Consider the following 19,050-nt stretch of genomic DNA (forward strand, 5'->3'; position numbering starts at 1 on the left):
ACACCAGCTCCTGACCCTACGGAAGTCCCGGAATTCTTGGCTAAGCTGCAAAATCAACTGCGGGTGGTAAATGAGAACGCTCGCCGCCAACTGCCAACGGCTGCCCAGACTAACAAAATCCGCTACGACCTACGATCGCACCCTCAGGAATTCTGCCCTGGCGACGAAGTATGGCCTCTATTCACCTAGCCGAAGAGAAGGCCGTTGCCCAAAGCCACAATGCGATTGGATTGGGCCCGCTACAATAGTACGTCGGATTTCGGATCTTGTCTACGAAATTCGGATCATAACAAATGGCGCCCAATGAAAAAAATAAAAATTTAAGCAAAGAATGCAGTAACGGAAGAGTATAACAAATTAAAGGTCCCAAGTACTGTTAGCATTAAGAAAGCAGAGCTTAGTCTGGTTCTGAAAAAGAAAGAAGAGAAACAGATCCTTTTTAATAATGAACTAGTACGATAAAAGACCAAATACTTATCTAAGACCAGAATCAGCATAGAAGCAATTCAGCCGTGAACCGTGGAGATTTCAAAGAAGGGATCACATAGATGTCCTACCTGAAATGAATTATCAAAATGGTAAAGGTCAATAGTACGGAATGATGGGTACAGATGAAACTAAAATCAAAGAAATTGGGTCAAGTTCAGGGGATTAAAGTTCTGGAATCATCTCACCTCCATTAACAAAGATAAAGCAAAAAGAAAGAAAAAGAGACAATCAAAGCTTAGAACAAATAGAAAGGAATGTGAGTAGAAGAAAGAGATAGGATATCCAAAATCAGAAAATTTAGAAGAAGCTTGGAATACTTAAAGAATAGAGGAACAGATATAATGGGTCCGCCAATAACTCGATCCCAATCAGAAAACCGCGCAGACTCACGAATTTCAAACGTTTCACCGCCGACGGACTTCAACATGTCAAGAGACCTGAAGATCAACGAAGAGGATGGTGCCGTAGGGGGTAGCGGGGCAATCCCAAAGCATAATATGGGAACAAGAATGATTTACCAGGCACCAGAAGGTGGATCATATATGGAACCGGAAAACCCACGGCCAGCCCTACCCACGGAACTTACATCGGCTATAAATCAAGCTGCAGCACAGGCGCAAGAGACGTACCGAGCGACAATGGCAGTAGAGAACTCTCGATCGCAATCCCAAATTCGCCAAGAGATGCTAGACTTTATGAAGCAGATTCGGGAGGCGGTTCAAGAAGCGGTTTAACAATTCACCACGATTAGATCCACAAAATTTCCAAGGGGAGAGGGCTTCAATCCATCCTACAGAAGCCATAGACCATCGAGTATTGGAGCGGCAGTAACGCGAGAATCTGGAAAGTCATCCACCACAACGATCTTCCTGGCATTAGCCTGAAGATACGAGGCAACAACCTGGAATGCCAATAAGAACGGCGTCCCGAAATGGTACATCAAAAGGATCAAAAGGAATGCCAGTGAATGAATTCATATTTCGTCTGGAGCATTTACAGACGGCGTACCAAGTAAGTTGGGGCGAGGTACTGCGAGATTTCCACTGCCTGGTAGAAGGGCAGGCCAAGGAATGGTACTGGATGCACGTACGCTCGGCAGGACCAGCAGATTGGCCAGATATGAAGCACGACCAGAACTCGCCTGTTGGAACTGTGCGGAGAAGGGTCATACATTTTGGAAGTGCGAGAGTGTAGTTCGCAAGATATTCTGCTACAAATGCGGACTACCAGGAGTAGTGTTACCCAAATGCCCCAAATGCCAGGCGGGAAACGCGATGCGGAGCAAAACGAAGGAGGCGTGGCGCTCAATGCCGCGGAAGAACGAGTGAAAACCTCCAAAAATTGCATGCTAGAGATAGATATTGTTAATAGATTAAAGCCAATATATAATAAATTAAAATATAAACAATCTAACTTACCCATACCAGCATATTCTTACCAGCAAATCAGTGAAAAACGGAACACATGTAGATTGGTAGAAGGAACCAATAGGAAAAGGACCATATCTAACCGAGTCAAGCGTGTGAGAAAGCAGTACAGACAACGAAGGGCAAAACGCCAAGAGGTTTGTTCGGCCTTGGAAGCAGTGCACATTGGGCGCAAATGCCGATTTACCGGCATAAAGTCTAAAATTATTTTGTTATGTTTTCTTCTTTTTTTTGTTAGTTTCATTAGAGAAATGCCTAACCATTATACATAAATACGTTTTTAAAAATATTTTTCGTGCATCCCTGGCTTTCTGGCAGCTCTGTAAAGTCAGCTGATGCTTTGCTAAGTTGTGTGCGCCAAAAGATTGCTTAGCACGTGTGCAAAGTTTGATATATTTTCGTTCACGAATTATTTGGAATAACTGTGGTTTTAATTATGCAAAATACTAATCAACGGATGTAGAATGTATGTAGATTTAAGTGCCAAAACTGTGTTCGTTGTTGTATTGTGTTGTATTTAGCAGATTTAATAAATCATGTTTATAATCGAACCTAACCTTTTTTTAACGTTTAATATATGTATATTTGTTGAATCTACTCTTAAATTAGAGCCTAACAACAAGTTTGAGATATTTTTCTTAATCTAGTACTTAAGATAAATCCTGGGGATATTGCAGGCGGCCCGAATCACTTGTTATTGGGTTGGTCTGTCATTTCTTTTAAGACGAGTTCTATTATTAGTTCGCGTAAGGGAATTGGCAAGAACATTTGGGTGTGCATCCAGTTTCGCAGAATACTTTAGTTGTTGACTACCTATTTCAGATTTTACGCTAGGTATATTTAGATCATTTTGAATGTTGTCGTTCCGTATGTACCACGGGGCCCCCGTGATTGATCTTAAAATTTTTGACTGCGCTCTTTGTATAATATCGACATTGCTGGTACTTGCCTTCCCCCATAGTACGGCTCCGTAAGTCCAGATGGGTTTCAGTACGGAGTTGTATAGGAGGACTTTATACTCCAGACGTAGAGGGGACCGAGCATTGATGATCCAATGTAGGCTACTTGCTTTCAGTTTAAGCTGTGACTTTTTTGCCTCGATGTGCTTGCGCCAAGTTAGTCTTCTGTCTAGGTGGATGCCAAGGTAAGTGACATCCTCGGCTTGAGGAACTGGTACGTTGTTTAGCATTACAGCTGGACAGTTTCTTCTGTTAAGCGTAAATGTAACATGTTTGCATTTCTGCTCGTTGACCCGGATACGCCAGGTTGCTAGCCATTCCTCTACCACCTTGACGTGTTCCTCTAATTTTGCAGAGGCTTGTATTGGGCATTTGGATCTGCTGAGGATTGCCGTGTCATCGGCAAAAGTGGACGTTGTAAGTCCTAAACTCGTTGGTAAGTCTACAGTGTACAGTAGGTAGAGCAATGGGCCGAGTACACTGCCTTGCGGTACACCAGCTTTGATTTCAAAATCAGCCGAGACGGAGCCATTACATCTTACAGCGAATTGCCAATTGTAAAGGTAAGATTCCATGAGTTTGTGGGTGTACTGTGGCAGTTTTTGCCGGATTTTGAACATCAGACCCTCCACCCAAACTCTATCGAAAGCCTGGGCAACGTCGAGAAAGACAGCCGCACAGTATTCTTTTAGTTCGAATGCTGTTCGTATTTCGGATGTTATGCGATTGACTTGTTCAATTGTACCATGTTTTTTCGCGGAAGCCGAACTGGTGTGAAGGGATTGTGTTCTCCGATGTCAGAAATGAGTTTAGTCGGATCTGCAGGACCTTTTCAAAAAGCTTCGAAAGACATGGCAGCAAACTAATTGGCCTATAGGATGATGGCTGGGTTTTGTCCTTTCCCACTTTAGGAATCATGATGATAGTGGACCTTTTCCATGTTCTTGGGAAGTAGCCAATTCTTATTAGAGCGTTGAACAGTTTGCAGATGTATTGTATGGCAATGATAGGGAGTTCCAGGATCATTTTCGGATGTGATTAGGTCACGGCCAGGGGCTTTTTTTGGCTTTATGTGGTTTTTAATAACTGCAGTGATCTCGTCCGATTGGAGTTCCGACTACTCACTATCCGTTAGTGTGCTCGAAGGGGGAAGTACAGATGAGTTTGATGTTGGATTTGGCTGGAAAACCATTTTAAGATGTGTGGCAAATACGGATGCCCTCTCTTCGTCACTGCGGGCCCATCCACCGGTTAGACTCCTTATCGGTGAAATTGTCTCTGTAGGAGCGCTTAAAGTGTGGTGGGCTTTCCACAGAGGATGTTTGGTGCTGGTTGGGCTGAGCTTTTCTATGTATTTTCTTTGAGCCCAGCTTTCCTCTTGTCTTAACGCCTTGGAGAGGTTGCGATTAGCATGCCTTAGGCGAAGTTTTGCTGCTGGTGAGCGAGTAATCTGCCATTCTCTTCTTAGACGTCGTTTTTCCGTTACTAATTGTTCTATCCGCCGGTTCGTAGGCCTGTCAACAGGTTTAGTGTAAGAAGAGGCAGGTGGAGTAGATACTCTTGCTGCAGCTGCCATCATAGACTCAAGTGCAGAGACGCACATATCAATGTCCTCTGCAGCATCCAGTTTCGGCGAACAGTCAATGTGGGCACTCATGTACATTTTAAATTTAAGCCAATTTGTTTTGTTGTTTGTAAGCCTATATGGGCGATCAAGTACTTGAGGTCTTGTTAATAGTGTGAATAGTACTGGAGAGTGATCGGAATTTAAATCTAGCAGTGTATCCGCAGTGATCCGATTACGTGGAATCCTCTTGGTTACTGCGAAATCAATCAAGTCAGGCACTTTCTGTGGATCTGTGGGCCAATAAGTAGGCCTACCCGGTGAGACGCAATCCATCTTATTGAGAGGGTTGACTATTGTGTTGTACAACTGCTTGCCTTTAGGATTTACCAGGCGAGATCCCCAGTGCGTATGTTTGGCGTTATAGTCCCCTGCTGCAATGAAGCGATCTCCGAGTGTGTTAAAGAAATCGGTAAATTCCTTTTCAGAGATTGAGAAGCGTGGTGGGCAGTACAGGGCAACCAATGTAGTGTTGCCGCAGCTGGTTTGAACGGTTATAGCAGTTGCTTGTAGGTGCTGTGTTTCAAATCTGTTGAGGAACGAGTGTTTTATACGGTTTTTGATTAGGATACCAGTCCCGCCATGAGCTTTTCCGTCTGGATGGTTTGTTGCATAGAAGGTATATTTTGGTATTTGAAAATTATTTTTTGATGTTAAATGTGTTTCCGAAATCAGCAAAACGTCGATTTTACTTGAGTCTAGGAATAGTTGCAGTTCATTTTTGTGCTTGGAGATGCCGTTAGCATTCCAAAGACATAGACGTAGGGAAGCCATTATTTATTCTCGATAAGCTTCTGGATAAGCAGGTTTTGATTCCGCATCAGTTCGCGCATACAGTTTTGCATGCACGTCATAAAAGTGGTCATGTTTTGATTGAGTGAGATCAATAGGGCCTCTAAGCCACTTGGAGTTTGCTGGCCAAGCTCTGGTGCGCTAGGTTGCGGATTCTGTAGATGGTGAAGTGACGGGGGTCTCTTTTGCGGGCTCCGTCTGTCCAGTTCGGAGCACACTAGCGAAGGATACACTAGGACTGTATGTAGCAGGCATGTTAGATGATCTAACAGCCTTGGCGAAGAATACCTCGGGTGTAGTTTTAGAGGCGTTGACGGTGATTTTTGGTCCAGCTGGGGGTTTGCGCCCGTTTAGGTGAGATTTAAGATCCTTGAAGACAGGACATCCTCTGTAGTTGGCCGTGTGGTTCCCTCCACAGTTACTGCATAATCTTAAAGCGACATTGTTTCTGTCCTTGGTGCAAATGCCATCTTTATGATGTTCGCCACAGCCAACACACACTGACCTGAGATTGCAGTTGTTAGAGGTGTGGTTGTATTCCTGGCAGTTTTTACACTGCGGTGGTTGGTGTCTCTTATGGGGCTCCTCTACGGTGATTCTTCTGTGCAATAGGAGCTGTAGGTTGTAGATTGGGTGCACTTCATTTGGCTTCGACCGCTTTGCATCTGGTTGGAGCTCGATTTTAAAGAGCGGCTGTGCGACTTTGTTCCTGTTGATGATGTTGACAACGGATTTGACCGCAAACCCTTTTTCGACCAACGCGTCTGCTATTTCTTGAGTAGGGACCGATGGCTCAATCCCCTTCAACACAACCTGGAGCCCTTTACTGCTTTTTAGTTGGTAGGTATAGAAGTTGATGTTAGCATTACGGAGGTACTTTTCAATGATGCGAAAATTGTCCTCAGTTTGGGTTTGACATTTAATTTCTTTAATGTTACCCCTATTGAGAGGGGTTAAAACAAAGTTATTTGCCGATTTAACTTTATCTACAGCGCCAGCTTGAGCGTCTTGCTGATCGGCAAGAATTTTAAAACGATTCCCGCTAAGGGGTGCTACTCGTTCATTTGGTTTGGTTATTTTCGGCGTGTTGCCACTTTTTTTCTTTTGCGGGCTTAGCTTCCGCTTAGTTATTTTAATATATCTATCCATTCCAGTTTGGACAGAAGTCGTTGGGTTTACTATTGTGGCTGACTCAGGGCGACTTGTCGTTGACGGCTTGAGGCAGGTCAATACTTCGGCAGACGCTGCAGTAGTTGCTGTCAACGAGCTGACGGTGCTGGTCGGTGCAATCGGTGACCCAGTTATCGTTATTGATGGAGAAGCACACTGCTCTCTCCACGGTAAGTTGCTTTTGATTGCTGAGTGGCTGGCACTTTCGGTGTTATTGCTTACGTTAGCATTCAGTGGGGTCGGCGACACCACCGAAAAGTACGCGTTGTTGCGTTGGACCGAGAGTCGACGCTCACGTTGTTGTTGTACAATTAGTTCTTGTAGCTGTTGCTGTTGGGGATCGAGAGAGCTTGGGCCCGAATTGGTGGACATGGCTTTTGTAAAAATTACGCACTTTGTTGTTGCAACTTAGTATTTATTGCTATTAGAGCAATCTAATAGCAATATGATTGTAAATAGGCGTCTCTGGGGCGACTGAGAGCCCTACACAAATTTTTGCAAACGCGGTCTTTTTTTTTACACTCAATTTTTGCGGAGTGCATTAAAAAACACGTCTGTACACGGCGGCAGTTAAATTGCTTTCGACCTGTAAATAGTTGTGTTTCGTAGAGCAGAACTAATAAGAATATGGCGGATTGCGTAAAGTGTTAATGTGGTAGTATGTGTTATTGTATTTTAATTTCAATTAAGTTAACAACTTGAGCGCATACTTGCGCAAATTCATAATATTTCAATAGATCTAGAACAACTCGATATCCGTCGAGGCGATTTGCTGGAAGTGTGGCTGGGAAAAAGTCGAAGTGCTAGCGCCACTTTTGATTGGCTGTGCGGAAAAATAAATAAACAAAGTTTGTCTAAAAGCTCGGAAGTTGAAATTAAAAAGAAAATACAAAATTTCGCTTCCCATGTCAAAAAGCTGCTAGCCAAAAGTAACAGACATGTTGAACGCTTTTAAAATGAAAATGCAAGCTGGCTGACAACTGAAATATAATTTTTCACAAAAGAGAATAATTGCACAAAAAAGACTGGACATCCTATTGCAGCTTATGAAGAAGGAGGATCTAGATTAAAAAGAAAATTGGCTTCAAAGCTTTCTAGAGAAAATTCAAAAGAAAGTCTGATGCATGCTGCCGCTATGTCGGCAGAGAAGTCGGGAGATAAGGAAACATCAAAAATGTTAAGAGGAAAATTAAAACCAAAATTCCAATGATGGCAACACGGCGCGAAGAGCATTTGCAAATGTTTCATTATTTGCCGCAATATTAGATGTAGATGAAAAACTATTGAAGAATTTTCAAACAATATTAATTGTTCTTTCATGCGAGTTTGAAATTGATGTAAAGAAATTTAAGAAACTTTGTGAGGAAACTCTTCAATTGTTTTTAACGAAATATCCGTGGTATCCAACGAGCGCTACTGTTCACAAGATTTTAGTGCACGGTGCAGATATTATACAATCTTCTGTGCTTCCTGTCGGTTGCTTGGGAGAAAACGCTTCTGAGGCTCGTAATAAATATTACAAGCGTGATAGACTATTTCACGCTAGAAAAAACAGCCGCAAAAATAATCTAACGGATGTGTTTCACAGAGCTTTGGATTCATCTGACCCTTTATTATCGGGTATCTCTTCGCAAAGAAACAACAAGGCACAATTTCTACGAAAAGAGGTTATTGCGCTCTTGATGTTGCCCTCAATAGAGAAAACAGTTGTTGTTAAATCCGACTTTGAATTTAAAGAAATATTTGATTTTGAATTGGATCTTGAATAGTAAATAAAAATGTATCAGTATATCCCATTTGTTTTACATTGTGAATGTGACAGGTTGGTGTGGGCGTGGTCAAAATTCCAAAACAAGAAAATCCAAAATTATAAAAAAAAATCTTAACATAATTGCAAAATTTCAAGTCCATATTTTTAATTTTGGAGTTTATGCCGGTAAATCGGCATTTGCGCCCAATGTGCAGTGTGAAGGCAAAAGGAGAATCGGGCATTCGCTACGGTAAAGATGCAAAAGTTTCACGTAGAAGGTCTGCTAGACACGGAAGCTTCAGTGAGTTTCCTGGGCGACGGATGTGAAGAGCTGGTAAATAAACTGGAACTAACAAGAAAAACATATTACTCGAAAGTTCAAACGGCAGGAGGAGTGAATCATGCTATAACGGGAAAGGTGGATGTGCGTATGACGTATCGAGGTAGAACACAAGAAATGACGTTGTACCTGTGCCCGTCACTGCGTCAAAGGTTATACTTAGGCATAGATTTCTGGCGCAAATTCGAGCTCGCACCTGATCTCTTGGGAGTGGAGGAGTTGTCCATCGAGGATGAGGAGTTTAATTCCAAATATCAAAGAAGTTAAATTCGGCTATGCCGAAGTTTATATACCCTTGCAGTCCTTGACAATAATAATTTCACATGTTCAAAATTTGTTTTCTGCAACTCAATTCATTAATATACAAACAAAACAATTTTACTCTTCATACTATGTACAATTTGTTCTTCTTCTTCCCTCATTCCCTAAGCAAAGCAACGCACGCATACACATACAGTTTATGTAGCGTTGCGTCTGTGTGTGTATGCATGTGCTCTGTTGATTTGATGATGACGTAGTAGGCAGCAAGCAGAGCTGCCGGCAGCGATTGAACCGATTTATATAGACTGTAACTTGTGTTCTATTTATCCGATCAGGGTCAAATTTTTGGGATCTGAGATTTTATATCAAATTCTATTATATTGGTGAATTTCATGGGGATACTCCAATTTTTGCAAAAATTTTTGTTCCAGAGCTATATGATATAGTAGTCCGATCCCAAAGATTTTCATACTTTATCTCACCCGGGTAAAAAAAAGCTCCCAAAAAAATTTCATCCCGATAGCTCTTAAGATGGCTGAGTAAAACGCGTACGCACCGACGGACAGACGGACAGACGGACATGGCTATATCGACTTAGCTTCTCATGCTGATCAAGAATATATATACTTTATGGGGTCGGAAACGTCTCCTTCTGTGCGTTACAAACATCTGACCAATTTTATAATACCCTCTGCAAGGGTATAAAAAGGAGCCGGTGGAACCACATGTCTTCAACGAGACGCAACAAAAGGTCCTTGCAGAAGTCTGTGGGAAGTTTCAGGCATATGAAAAATGTGGACTCGGACGTACCACATTGGAAGAGCACACGATCCAACTGGTGCAGGATACAGTGCCAGTGAAAGAAAGATTCCATCCAGTATCACCACCAAAGCAGAAGATCTTGTTCCAAGAAGTCGATGAAATGCTAAAATTGGGAGTGATCGAACTGAGCAAAAGCCCGTGAAACAATAGGGTAACGTTGGTGCAGAAACCTGGAAAAAATAGACTTTGTTTAGATGCACGGAAATTGAATAAAGTAACAATCAAAGATGATTACCCGTTGCAAAATATTGAGTCCATTCTGAGCCGGGTGGAGGATACGATCTACATTAGTAGTGTTGACCTGAGGCACGCGTTCTGGCAGGTAGAGTTGGAGGAGGAAAGTCGGAAATACACGGCGTTTACCATCCCGGGGCGCCCGCTGTATCAGTTCCGCAGAACGCCTTTCGGGCTCTACAATGCGGCGCAGCGCTTATGCCGACTCATGGATAAGGTCATTCCCCAAGGCTTGATAAGCCACGTATTCGTGTATCTGGATGATCTTCTGATTATATCCCGCACATTTGAAGAGCACATGAAGCATTTGGAGGCAGTAGCTGAATGTTTGAAGAAAGCCAATCTTACTATCGGATTAAAAAATCAAAATTTTGCTTCAGATTCCTTAAATACCTGGGATTTGTGATCGGAGATGGGAAATTAAAAACGGATCCCAATAAAGTGAAAGCGATCACGGAAATTCCATTGCCAAACACGGTGAGACAGCTCCGTAGCTTTCTAGGGACGGCCGGCTGGTATCGTCGATTCGTCCAAGGCTTTGAAGAAAAAGCAGCACCGTTGACCGATTGCCTGAAATCAAAAGGAAAATTCAAGTTAACAAAGGAGGCTACGGAGCCATTTAATTTACTAAAACAAGCCCTAACCAACGCTCCAGTATTAGTACATCCTGATTTTAGTCGCAGATTCTTCATTCAGTGTGATGCGAGCCATGTAGGATTGGGGGCTGCCCTGTTCCAGCATGATGACGAAGGAAACGAGAAGGCCTATCTCATTCTTTTCACAGAAGCTATGAGGGGCCCAGTTAAATTATACGGTAACGGAGAAGGAATGTTTAGCAGCAGTCAAGACGATAGAGAGATTCCGTCCATATGTAGAGCTTATGCCGTTTACCGTCATCACCGATCATTCCAGTCTCCAGTGGTTGATGACTCTGAAAGATTTAAATGGGAGATTAGCTCGCTGGTTATTGGCATTGCAGTCGTACGATTTCTTGATAGAGCATAAGAAAGGAAAGGACAACGTTGTGGCCGATATGTTGTCGCGGACCGCCGTAATCGAGGAATTGAATTTTTTTGATTTTGAGACTACCGAATTTGAGAGCGAGGAGTACCGGCAACGATACGAGTGCGTGCTGTCCAATCCAGATAAATTTCCGGATTTACATGCAGAGGACGGATTGGTACTGAAGAGGATACAGATCACGGAAAATGAAATCGGAGATATGGCGTGGAAAATGTGGATACCAGAGGCATTGACCCATACACTCATACAGCAAGCGCATGATAGCGAAGAGGCGATGCACGGTGGAGTCGCACGAACGCTCGGCAGGCTTAAACAGTTTTACTATTGACCACGAATGGCAGTGCAAGTCAAAAATTACATTGCTGCATGTTTAACGTGTAAGGAGGCGAAGCATACCACGCAGACGACCAGACCCACTATGGGAGCAGAGCTCTGTGGGCGATTTCGACTATCTAGCGTAACTAAATTAACATTTTCAATGTCTTTAAAGTTCCAAAATTAAGCTTCCCGCCACTTACTGAAACCTTGTTTAGTATATCGGCGATGATTTGAATGCTTTATTCGATATATTTGATCAGCTGTAAGCTCACAAACGAGCAGTATGTTGAAACAGGTGTTTGCAAAACACTTTGGCGCGTTTTTTACACTTGATGCTTTGGTCTGAACAAAAATCAGAAATTGATATTATCTTATATTTTTTTGCAGTTATTGACAATTCAAGGTATGTATTTTACTAAAAAAAATTTTTGCTGCCTGTGCATTTCTGTTCTTGTACTTATATGTGGTAAAAATTAACCATCATGGTAATTGAATTTGTGTAACTTAATGTGAATTTCTGTAGACAAAAACTTCATCCTCATTCCTCATCGGGTCGGATCAAAATTGTATTCTAGTGTTAATATGTTTCGTCCTCAATTTGAATTAAGCAGCCTTTGCTGCTCCAAAAAGCTTCTGCTCATAATATTTGACTTTTTAGACACAAAGGAAAACAAACCTTCGCAGAAAGTTACCGCAGTCAACAACTTTGTTTTTTCAAATATAGTAGATAGGTCCAAATTTTCAGAAGACCAGTACAACGCTACATTAAATATGTTGAAAATTTTTGCCAAAAAGGGGTAAACAAAATAGCGAGAAAAACAAAGTTTGGTTAGAAGAAGAGATAACATTTCCACAAGAATGCGGTGGTAAACGGTGTGCACGAAAACCCAAAAACGTGTCTAATTGCCAATGCACCAAAGTATCTGGATTGGTTAAGAAAAATACATGCGAACTTCTGACAGCTACACGGGTAAGCTTGTAAAAAACCGGACAGAGAAGTGCATCTCAAGTAGTTTCAATGGTAGGCGCAGATCCGGAAGTTGCAAAACAGATGAAAAAAAATTCTTAACCTGATTAAATTATTAAAAAATACACTCCAGATGAAGCATTAGCCGTGTATATTGATGGCGACTTCACTCATACATATAAACTAATGCAAGCTGGTGCAAAAGCAAGAAATGCTAACATTTATCCGCTAAATGAAGATGTTATCCAGATGAAATAATAGTCAGCGAATGCTGTGCTGAAATTCCGTTACAAGAAACTTTGGATCACACAGTAACAAGAATTGTTAAAGCACACCCAGAGGTTTTTAGTTCTGTGTTCGTTAAGCCTGATGAATATAATGATGTATCAGTATTTTATATGTGGGGATGCGATGGAAGCTCCATTTGTAGTATGCCTTTATAAATGCAATTCGAGAGCAGGATACTATGGAAAAATCCACGGCCATCATCAACATGATATTGCAGACCCCTAAAAATTATGCTTGCAAAAGAATCTGTGGAATTAATTCGAGACGAAATCGAAAATATTAAATTACAAATTTCAAGCATTAAGCCAACTAGTCTTTGTATGTTTAGAGCTCAACATAAATTGCAATTGACTATGATTGACGGCAAAGTCTTTAGCGTGATTACAGACGCATCAACCCAAACTTGCGGAATATGTAAAGTTTCACCGAAAAATATGAAAAATTTGACTTTTATTTTGGACTTGCCAATAAATGAAAATGAGACTACGGACTATTTTGAATGCATACTACACATAGAATATCGACTCCCAATAAAGAAGTGGAAGGTTAGCGGACTAGACAAAAGCATCGTAAATCAAAGGAAAAGCGAAATTCAAAATAAATTTATGAAGGAGATAGCTTTTTGGTGGATATTCCAATGCAGGGAACAGGAAATACAAATAGTGGCAGTACCGCTAGATGATTTTTCGAGTACCACGACCTTTCTGCTCAAATAACTGGAGTTAATGAAATGGAAGCAAGAAATAAGGATTTAAGAAACTTTCGACTGAAACATACACGAATCCTTTAATAAGTAGTTTACGTAGAAGCTCAGCACAATTCATAAAAAAATATACGATTTTAGATAAGGAGATAAAAGCTCTTCTTTTAGAAAAAATTGAAGAAACAAACCCCAGCTCTGATTCCGATTAATTAATTAAATATTAATTTTATGTAAAAAATATATCAAATATATACAATATTATTCAGTTGTTAATTAAGTTATGCTAGATCAGCCAAATCGCCCACTCTGCAGAGGTGTGCAAATCGCAGCCGATACAGAAGCTGTATCTGGACTTCCTGGGCAAATATCCACGATCCCGAAAAGGTAATGCCTATATTCTAATAGTGTTGGACCACTTTACTAAATTTGTGTGGCTCAAAAGCATGCCAAAAGCAACGTCCGCAGCGACAATAAAGTTCTTGAGGGAGGAACTTTTTAACACGTTTGGAGTACCGGAGATATTACACACCGACAACGGGAAACAGTTTACCTCCAAGGAGTTCGAGGAAATGGTGTCCCATTTCGGGATCACACATACGCGGACAGCAGCCTATTCACCCCAAGCGAACGGAGCGGGTGAATCAGTCTATTTTGGCAGCGATAAGAACACATGTTGGCGGGGATCACACGCATTGGGATGCAAAGATACCGGAGATACAAGCGGCACTGAGAAGCGCGGTGCACTCGACGATTGTGCGATGTTTGGCCAACACATGTTTCGCAACGGGGGCGACTACCGATTGGCTCGGAAGCTGGATGCTGATGCGGCAGTGGAAATTAAGCAACTGCCCAGAGAAGACCAGTTGCAAATCCTCCAGGAAAAGATCGTGGCCAGGGCCCATCAAGCCTTTGAAAATTCGAAAAAAAAAGGTATAATTTAAAAGCTAGAGAGATACAATACCGACCAGGACAGGAGGTGTGGAAGCGCAACTTCGTTCTCAGCGACTTCAGGCGAAACATAAATGCAAAATTCTGCAAAAGGTATTCTCGATGCAGGATAATGAGACCAGTGGGCAAAAACATGTATGAATTAGAGAACTTACATGGCATCCGATTGGGAGTTTTCCACGCCAAGGACTTGAAGCCGGTAGTTTAGCCCGGTTTACTAATGAGTGCTGGCGGTGACTGAGAGAAGGTATCTCAGGGTGTGGGCGAGGGCCTGCGTTGGGCGAGAATGATCCTCAGACCCCAGACAAGGCCCACTTTTCACTCCTGTCTCCTGGTAAGACCGAAAACCGAAGTGTGCTGTTATGGGCCAAATAATTGATAAACAACAGTACTGCTGTTATCGATGGTGCTGGCTCGTTAGCTAGAAAATTAGCTGGGAATATGGCGGGAAAGAAACGAGGAGAACCGAGCTAGTTCTGGGAGCGGTTCCGGTTCCGGGAACAAAATTTGAATTTTTAGGAATCTAAGAGAGTGGAGGAGTTGTGTTTTTTTTTTGGGAAAAAAAGAGGAAGAGGACCAAGAAGAAAAAAAAGAGTAGTCGAGTTCGAGAGGGCACGTGGAAAAGAGTTGTTCCAGAAAAAAAAAACTGAAAAGTGCGTGTGCCTAGAAGGAGCATCTCCCCCATCCTTGAAGACCAAGAATTGCAAGGGAGACGCAGGACGGACACACACAGGAGCCTTCGAACAGCCAATTCGACGGGATCCAATCGGCCACCCAGGTCCGGGCGCTCCAGTTTTTTTTCCCTCCACTTAACCTCAAAATTAGGCTGTTAGAATAAGTGATTGTATTTTGTTTAGTTATCTTATTTATTTAATTTATATTTATATACGTCCCAGTGGTACCCTGGTTAGGCTCTATTAACATTGTAAAAAAAAGTGAAATTGTTTAATATAATACATATGTAATGAAAAAAAGGAGATATGTCTGAGTAGAGTCTTGTCTATGTGGTGGTGAGATGACGACGGACTAGTTCACAGAACATGGGGGCTGCCAGGGAGTACGGGGCCCAAGGTAGGGTGGGTAGATCCTAGTTAATATACCAGCTGATTTTTAATTCCAAAGTTCATCTTCCCGTCCGAGTGTAACGTTTCTTGTATAATTTTTTGTTACCCGATTAATCCATCCATCGAGGTCGAATCCATTCCTGAGCCATACGAGTTAGCCGGTGATCGATGATGGATTGCAAAAAAAACAAAAAATTATCGGATCATAACAAGATTTATGGGTAATAAAGGTGGCATTTTATTTTTGAGTCAGTTTTAAATTATCTGACTAGATTACGACCTTTTCAAAATTCAAGTTGCCGACTCGATGTCAATCTTCAATACAAAGGAAGTAGGTAACTCGTCTCGCCAGATTCGGAACACCGTGCACCAAGTGAAACAAATTTAAATTTTGAAAACGAAATTTATGTACGTATGTAGGATTGCGTTAAAACCCCTAATAAAAAAGGAATGCCGATCAACGATATTGGTTGAATATATATCGATAGGACAATCGATAGAAAGAGAGAGAGGCTTGAGTTGCTGGACGAAGAGGTTGTGTTGGTCTCGTTGAATTAAAAGTGTTCAACGAGTCGGTTTTTTTCTTTGGTAAATAAATAAATATGATAAGCTAAGATAAAACCAGAGGGCCGGGGCTAACTTCGACCGCGTCAAAGTTTGTACACCCTTGCAACTTTTTTGGTAACTCTTTGCTTACCTATTAGCCATCAATATGTAAGAACTTTTATCTAAAAAGGCTTATGTTTGCGAAAGAATGGCCTACAATCATAGGAAATAACGAAGGTATTGATCATAGTCACTGTTTTCCACGGATCGTTCCTATGGGAGCTATGTGATATAGTCACCCGATCTTTATCAAATTTGGCAGTCGTTTATAGGCGTAATAAACTCTCTAATATTAAGTTTCACGATAATAACATAGAAAATAACGAAGTTATTGAGAAAAATCACTGTTCGTGACTTTGCTGTGTGTATGGAAGCTACATATATGATATAGTGGTCCGATCCGGCTGATTCCGAGATATACAACCCCTGCAGTATATACAAGCCTACATGCAAAATTTTAACTGTGTAGCCCTACGGTCTAGGAGGAGTTTGCGTTGATCCAGAACGACGGACGCACGAACGAACGGACAGACGGACAAGGCTATTTGAACTCGTCTCGTCGTGCTGATCAAGAATATATATACCTATATATATATGTACCAAAATTAATATACCCTATTTGCAATGGTATAAAAAGTGAATTGGTGTCAAGTTTAGTTTTTTTTATTTTGGTCCAGTGGACTTGGCCCTACATTTTTGTTGCTCGTCCGGGATGCGGACAACAAACTAATAAAGAGCTAGTGAGAATAACTTTTACGAGTAAATCGCGCGTTATTGCAAAAGTGACGAAGCAAGAAGGCGGGCTAGACAAAAAATGTGTGCTTAATTTCACCACCCAAATTCACGAGAAGAAACGAACACAAGAGAAGAAGTAACAAAAAAGACGAAAAAATTAAAAAAGACGAGAAACGTTTAAAAGACGACAGAATTTTTTCAGAGAGGAACAAAATACAAATTTGTTCAGAGAAGGACAAAACGAGGACGAAAACAGGAGGAACATTGAACTTGCTTGGATTCGGCGCTTTTCACTCATTCATGCAAGCGAAGAAGTGTCAGATGATAGATCAGAGATCGGACTAGCAGTCACACAGAGAGTGGCTACCAGAGAACTGCAAGTGTGTTAATTTTTGCCACCGTACTCACACTCAATGAAATTTGTGTGCCGGTACCACTCATCACCGGCTCAGCAAATCATAAACAACCTCTCGCTTACATTAGCACCGTTTTGTTTGCCAGTTGCACTCACACTTAAAGCGAACGTAGAAAAAAAGCGAAAGTGTAAAAAGGACAACATGCAATAAACGCAAGTGTGTGTGTCAAATTGTGGGATATTTGCTTCTGAACTAAATCTTTTCTTGGCTTTGATCAGTACGTGTTTGATTTTGCCAGCAAAAACAATGATAGCAGAAGAAGTTAAAAATTTAATAAATCGTGGTATTTATAAAGTAGCCGCAAAACACAAAGGCAAGATCGTAATTTGGTCGATATTGTATGACATACATATATGAATAAAGAAGATGAAAGCGTCCTTGAAGGTTGGGTTTTTTGCAACAAATGCGGAAAAGTCTTGAAATTACCAACCAGTCATCAAATTTGTCGCGGCGCAAATGTTATCTATCATTATGACAGCCAGCTGAAGCAAAAAAAGTTTCAAACTTCGACAAAAATACAGCAACAAAGAAGTGTCTTGAGTGGGTGGTTCAGGATAGTCGGCCTTTTTCTGCAGTAAACGCGATTGGTTGTAGCAGCATTGTGGTATTCCTGGTGAAAGTCGGTGCTAATTATGGAGCTAACGTTGACATTGACGACTTACTGCCGGATGCAACAACATTGAGTCGGAATGCGGAAAATGATGCAGAAGAGAAGCGGGCGATAGTATCTAATAATATTAAAGAAGCAGTGGAATATAATGCATAATCGGCTACCATTATTATGTGGACTGACCAATACGTAAACAGAAATTTTTTAGGTGTCACTCTGCACTATTTAAAAGAATTTAAATTGAATGACATAATTTTGGGCAAAATATTTAAAAAAAAAATTAAAATCCATTTTTGCACAATTTAAAGTCGAAAACGTAACCAGCATAAAATTTGTGACTGATAGGGGCACCAATGTAAAAAAAGCTTTGGAAAACAATATTAGATTGAATTGTAGTAATCATTTATTTTTAGAAAAATCGTTTGACGAAGCAAGTGAGCTTAAGGACATATTATACGCCTGCAAAAAAATTGTTAAATATTTCAAAAAAGCAAGTTTGCAGCACAGTTCTTAAGAACAACGTTAAAAAAATAATGTAATACTCGATGGAACTTCAATTACAACATGGTTAATTCAATAGTGAATAACTGGACAACAGTTAATAATATATTAAGTGAGACAGAAACAGGTCAAAAACTTATAGCCGTAAATATATCGACTTTAAAAATAATATTAGTACTTCTTGAAGAATTTGAGAGAATCTTTAAAGAATTACAAACATGTACCTCTCCTTCATTGTGCTATGTTTTGCCCTCAATAACGAAAATAAAGTTTCTTTGCCAGCCAAATGCTGAAGATTTTTCGGCAATATCTGTTCTTAAAGCAAGAATTTTAGTGAATGTAAACACGATTCGGAAGGAAAATTTAGGCTTTTGGGCCAATTCGGCTTTTTTCTTATATCCTCCAGCAGCAAACATGGAACATGATTCAGTTCACCTTGTGCATCCCCTCTAGTACTGGTAACTAGTTCGTAGCTGGTGAAATCACTACTTACTAGGGTACCACCAGGCAATACATTTCGTTTCGTGTATGAAATGTCCGCAAAAAGGGTCAATCGCCACCACATCGCTTACCGCGAACTAGCGAATTGGGTCACCATGAAAGGGCTAGTCACATGGGTACCCATGCCAGGGGTGCTGAAATGGGTACTCAATCCAGGGGTGGTAAAAAGAAATGAAAAAAAGTTTTTTTAAAATTTTTTTTTTTATTTACAATCTGTCCTTGGGCAATCAGTAAATTTGGAGATACATAAAACATAACAGGAATAGTCGGCTCCACTGAGTCAACTATTACATATATATAAACTCTAAGTTGTACATAATGAGTAATTATTTCTACTTAAGTATTTATACAAGTCTCTGTGCAAGTGTTTCATTTTATTTGGTTTATATATTTAAATTTTTGTATATGTACATACACTCATGATGAATATAATAGGTACACCCCTTAAAATGAATTTTTTTTGACTTTAAATTAGCACAACTTTTTTTCTTTTACCTTAATC

The 19,050-nt window shown here is 40.9% G+C and overlaps 1 long non-coding RNA gene across 1 annotated transcript; it reads right to left on the reverse strand.

The window, feature by feature from the left end:
• Nucleotides 1–13,528: 13,528 nt before the first annotated feature.
• Nucleotides 13,529–14,426, reverse strand: LOC137586451 (uncharacterized). The gene is made up of 3 exons (XR_011033792.1): nucleotides 14,271–14,426; nucleotides 14,133–14,199; nucleotides 13,529–14,074 (listed from the first exon to the last, which is right to left on the reverse strand). It is a non-coding gene; the product is annotated as an uncharacterized lncRNA (long non-coding RNA).
• Between the last annotated feature and the right edge of the window lie 4,624 nt (nucleotides 14,427–19,050).

This window comes from Drosophila tropicalis, unplaced genomic scaffold (assembly GCF_018151085.1).
Source record: "Drosophila tropicalis isolate 14030-0801.00 unplaced genomic scaffold, ASM1815108v1 contig_993, whole genome shotgun sequence".
In the NCBI taxonomy this organism is placed as follows: Eukaryota; Metazoa; Arthropoda; class Insecta; order Diptera; family Drosophilidae; genus Drosophila; species Drosophila tropicalis.